This window comes from Maylandia zebra, linkage group LG8, assembly GCF_041146795.1.
Source record: "Maylandia zebra isolate NMK-2024a linkage group LG8, Mzebra_GT3a, whole genome shotgun sequence".
Taxonomy (NCBI): Eukaryota; Metazoa; Chordata; class Actinopteri; order Cichliformes; family Cichlidae; genus Maylandia; species Maylandia zebra.
Genome location: NC_135174.1, coordinates 26,194,404 through 26,200,524, shown reverse-complemented (window position 1 = coordinate 26,200,524; position 6,121 = coordinate 26,194,404).

Below are 6,121 nucleotides of genomic sequence, written 5' to 3'. Positions count from 1 at the left end.
ACTAAACGGCATCACCAGAGATTTTTTTTTAAAAAAAGCAACAAATATTGCTTTAAGGTGACTTTACACATGATTCCTTTTATTGGTATCATTCTCTAGCAGCACTGAAGGTTTGCTAGATCGAGCTCAGAGCTATAACCTGTGAATGGAGACGTTTGGCTCCTTGTTGTGTGATGGTCAACAACGGCAGCAGGTGCACCATAGGGAAGAACAACAGGGAAGCAGGGCCACCATCAGGAAATGACCCCTGCCACAGAAACAACAATGAAAAATCCAGGGTTTTGGAGCTTTGAAAATATGAAGTGACAAAGGGTGCCCTTTGTGTGGGAATTGACGTGGCACAAGGCTGACACTGTGCAGCCTCTAGGGGTTGATCTTCCAGTCAGGATCAAATGCCAAAACTAGGTCAGGGGGAAGAGAGAAAAAGAGACAGGGTGGGGGGATTGGTAATATTGAGATATTTAAAAAAACAAAAACAAAAGAAAAAGTGTCACATTATTTAAGTTTTCAACAACTTAAACAAAAGAAATTGTAAAGTGTATCAAGTTCGTCTTTATCACCCACTCATCTACCACTGTCAAGCATTTCTACTGTACCAAAAGAAAACATGGCCATTTCATCAGACAGACAACATCAGCAGTCAGTAGACAATCACAGACTTGTGGTTTCATTGTCAGTGCTGGTTTGGTCCTAACTGCTGAAGACACCTGTGGTTGCTACCGCAGGATCTCCACAATCTCGCAAACAGAGGGCAACTGATAATGACACGAGCAACAAATGAACTTTAAAGAGTTGCATAATTCAGATGCTTTGCGGGAAGGTATCCAGTAGCCGTAATGAGCAGCATCTGTCACTGCTAGTGCTGAATATCTCACTTCAGTGCTATTTTGGGACCCTATTAATATGGAACAGAATTGGCATCAGATATTGGGGATGGACCTTACTTGCTTACTCTTAAATTAGATGATTTCTGTTCCTGGAGCGGTCACTTAAGGCTGGCTCCAAAACACAGATGGTATCAAAGATGGAGCAGCTTCCAAGTCTAAAAAGTGAATCTAGCGCAGAACTTGCACCCTTTTTAGTGGCCACCAGTGGATATAGTCTTGTTTGCAGAAAGACTTCTTGTTCTATAGAAGTGTAGGGGAAAACAGCCCTTGAACTCTGTAAATGGTTTCCTGGAAGTCTCATTTCCCGGTTTTAAAACAGGAATCAGTGGGTGATGTCAAGGTTGTTGTGGCCATCTTCTTTATGGTCCATCCTGTGGATTGATCCCTGTGGACCCCCATGTTAAAATATTGAATTTAAGGACTGAAATGAGAATGTTTGACTGCCTTAAAAAGCATTTTGATCCCAGGTTGTGGAAGGAAGCCAGGCAGGCACAGGGAAAATGTGCAGTAAGGCTGCAGCTGCCTGGCAGGTGCAAACCAGGAACTGTATGCCACCTTTATAATATCGATAAAGGTGGCATACAGCGATAATATCACTTACAGTGGCTTGTGGAATATAATTTATCCGATTGACTTCTTGCATCGATGTTCTCTCCCCTTTTGCACAGTCGAGGAGCGTGTCAGGATACATTTCACTGCGTGTTGTACTTGTATAACTATGCATGTGACGAATAAAGAATCTTCAATCTTGAAAAATGCTCGTGAAGTCAGACTGCATGGCTAGGTGCTTGATTTTACAGACTTTTAGAAATGGGACAGAAAACTCCAGAATTAAAAAATTAAGAGTCTGTGTGGCCCAGTCCTTTCTCCATACACTTTATGTTTTTCCTGGTGCTGATTTAATGTACTCATTAGAAAGTGGAGTAAAAACCAAAAACCTCTCCAATCTGCAAAATACTAAAAAGATCAATTTTAAAAATCTCTGTATTTATAGTTATTTTTATTACATTTTTGTCAGCAAACAATAGACATCTTGTATTTAGCCAGTAATCTTTATCAAATTAATTGATATCACAGCAACATAAACCATATTTTCAAACATTTCCACCTTAAAACATGGCTTATAGTCCATATTAAAAAGTCATGCTAACAAGGCAAGAAGACGGCCTCTTTTTTCCTTCCTCTGCATTTCTGCCTACCAGCCATCACTTGCCTGCAAATTTCTCATTCTGGAATGAGGGGATTTAGCATTGTGAGATGAACAGCAGTAGTATTAACAACAACTGGCCTGATATTCCCCTCCAGAGGAACGGGGGTCTGGCTGGTCCAAGCGCACCAGCACACCGACCCTCCCTCTGGCCCATGTTTGTCACAAGCTGACCCTTCCGTTTAATTAATTAAAATTAGCATCTGTCCCCTTGGCATTGACTTGTTACGTCAGATAGAATCAGCTTTTGTACCAGTGGGTCCCCGGGGATGTTGGCCTTAACGAGGCCCAAGATCCTAATTAGACAATGCAAAAGGGGAGGGGGGGGGGGGGGGGGGGGGTAAGAGGGAGCTGGACAAGGAGGGCTGGGGAGGGAGGGTCTGAGCAGGGGGGCAGAGAGAGTCCTGCTGGGCTGAGCTGGCCCAAAGGGAAATGAGGTATTTATACACCCGGCACCTACACATGATGGAGCGAGGGAGGCGGAGGAGATGAGCAGCCCTGATTCTTTCGCTGTCTGTTGTACATCCTCTCCCTTTCTCTGTTTACCTTCCTCTGTCTTTGTCCGGTATGTCTCAGCATTTGTCTCTTTCTGCCTCCCACTCACTTGTTCTCACCCCCGTAGTCACAGTAAAACAAGAAATATAGGTACAGACAAGAATCTGCAATCACAGATTCGACAACAAGCCCATCAGTTTCTTGCAAGCCCTCTGATTTACAAAAGAACATTTTTCAAGCAAATATATATAAGGAGATTTTAGAGTTTCATGAGAGCTGGTATGAAGGGAATTAAGATTAAAATGTGAACAAAGGTGTGCAACTTTTGAAACATGAAATAACACAATTTTTACTTTAAAATGAGGCTGTGGAGTGTGAAATAGTTTTTGTTGGGCGCTGTAAGCTTATTTATTTCTGGGCACTTTAACACAGGAGTCTATGGGGACAGTCTCAGTTTAAAAACCAGTCTCGGGTGATCATTAAAGGAATTGCAGTCTTGCCACTTCCTTTTGCAGCCATGCTGCTGAATTTCAGTGAATTTTACAAGGATAAATTTAACCAAAGTCTGAACAAAGCAAATGCCTGAAACACAATATGAATGTGGCCAGACATACATATATATATATATGTATATATATATATATATATATACATATATATATATATATATATATATATATATATATATAGTTATAAATAAACTAACTTTAAGAACTTCCTTGTGATACGGATACATTCGAAAGACACAGAGCGTGACCTGCTGTCTATAGCTGTTGCTCGTTGCTTGGATTGCTGCCAGCCCCTGTTGTCTAAAACCACAGCCGTATATCTCAGTCTCACTGCACCATCTTAAGCGTCAGGGGCTGGTGGCTCAGCCTGTGTTTTCAAGCTCGTGTCATATCCTGATCCTCTCACTGTCCGGGGGTCGGTGGAGACAGATGCTGGTGCTCGGTGCTGACGAGGGACCAGCCAACATGTCAGACAGGATGTGGGCAGCAACTTGTCCCAGATAGACGTGTGTCAGTAAAATAGTGGGTGACATGGGAGGATGCCCATGTGGTGGGTGATGTTAAAGCTTCCTGAAAGTGTAAGAAGGGGAGGGTGCGAGATGGACGGAAAGTGAGACTGAGAATATATCAGCTTTAATCCACAGCAGGGCTGCAAGCCTGCATAAGATGCACGTACACACACACACACACACACACACACACACACACACACACACACACACACACACACACACACGCACGCACGCACACATATATATATATGTATTTATAGATTCATACAATTCACCATGATGATTGGCTATCTCTTATCAAACTGTCCATCTTTGCTTTTCTTCTCTCTTTATTCTTCCTTTTTCTCTTCTGTGGTTTGGTTTTATGCACCAACCATGACTCTATTTTAGCTTAAAAAAAGAAAAACGCACCAAAATCCAAACTATAAATGCACACGATCACCCCTCCAGCAGCTTGATCAGTGTAAGGTTAAACAGACGGTTAAATTCTACCATGATCTTCAGTGTTCCCATATTTAGCTCTCATGTCTTTGATTTGAACGATGCAATTATTTATTAAATATTTGTAATGATTGGATGTGTTGCACCAGTTTCAGTTCTGCTTACGTGTGCGCATGTGTATGTCTTTGAGGATCTGTTCATATTGTATCCGTACGCGGCTGTGTGGGGTTGACGGTGGGTGCCTGGGTGGGGTCAGTCTCTTCACCCAGTTTTGCAACTAAGAGGAATGCACCTATTTTAACTGCGTCAAATTGAGGTTGTGTCTCCAAATTATGCCCCTATCACACACATTAAAACACCGCACACACAGCCCATCCCCTGTTTCATCTCCAGTATCATGTTTATGATTTCATTCTTAGTTAGTTTCTTAGTTAGTAGCTTAGATGGGAACTTAAAAATCTTAATAAATAATATGCTTCTTTGAAAACAGGCTGATGTCAAAGGAGGATAAACCAACTCAACCAGATGATGAAAAAATAGGAGATGCTAGGGAGGTGTTGACTGCTGGCTGTTGCTTGGTGTGTGTCTGTGTGTGCGCCTGTCCAGCGTAGCTATGAGGAACTCCTTCAGCCAGTCTCCCTGTTTGTCAGCTGGCAACCATTCTCAATATAAGCTCTCTAATTGCTCAGAAAATTAGAGCTAACAGTGATTCCACTTGACACGGGCTGACATTACGGTGACACCGCAACGCCTTGTGCGCCCCAGCCCTCCCTTCCCCTCACCATCATCCCCCTCCTCCCTTTCTCTATCCCCCCTGCCCAGCACCCTCCTCCCGATGCTGTGCCAGCCCCCACTGACCGGAGCCGTGCCCTCTGTGACCGCTGAGTGCCCCCTGCTTGTTGAAGCTGTCCAAAGCATACAAAGTTCAGTGTGATTTGGTAACGCTTTCTGCCACCTCTCATATGTCATCCCAACCATGATATAGTCCTCTGTATATCATATGAGACCTATGCTATGGATGCTTGTGCTTAAAGACTGCTCAAGTGTAAATACGGCTGTTTGACGTCTCTTGAATGCAACTTTTTAAAAAGTGGGATCTTAAGACCTTGCACAGCACATAAAGTTTTCCCTTTTTCTTTATCTAATGTTGAATATTAATATTAAATGATAGATTTTTCAACCTTTCATGCCAACCGCATGTATGCATATATGAATCTGAGTAAATGCCACGTGGATGGATGTGTTCATATATCTTGGCCCCTGCAGGCCAAGATGTGTCACCTCTTTGTCCTGTCACTGTTAATGTGAGCATGGCCAGCCAGGCGTGGAGCTGTTGGAGATCAGCAGGCGAACCCCTTTGCTACACCCTTCCCCATCCGCCACCCTGCCTTCAGCACCACGATTAAATATCCTTTACTGTCCAGGCATCGCCTCGGGCACTTGGAACTTTTTATTTAATTTCGGGTCAGAACCTGTCCGTCTCTGGTGCTCGGGGTACGATGCATCACAGCGCCAAAGGATGCCCAGTGGGCGCCGTCGTGGTGGAAGAGAGGATCAGCAGTGATAGCTGTGTACGGTAGGCACCTCGCAGGTGTTACACTCGTGGCAAGTCGTAATTTCGCAACAGCAGTCTGTCGCTATAACCTGCAGCATTACCTCTTACAGTAGCACATATATGGTGGGTATAGGGGCAGATTGGTGGTTGCAACATGCAGGTAGGATATGCTTCACTTGTCACGCTGTGTAAGAAGCCCTTCCATTAATATGGCCTTTTTGGTTGCATGACTGTGTGCAAAACGCCACGTACACAGTAAACACATGGCTTTGTGGCTGAGACTGTGTGAATGTGAAAATGTTTAAAAAGTTTTAGCAGATGCAGACCTCAGATTTCACCTTGATAAGATTTTATAGATTGAGCCTGTGCCGTAAATAAGGCGATCACGTGTGTCACCAATATTAGTATTGGTAAATGGGTGTAGCGACTCGATTGGGCCTCTTATCAACTGGAGTCATCCCATCTTGTGGCACTTAAATCTGAAAAAGCTGAACCTGCAGCAGCTCATCACTGAT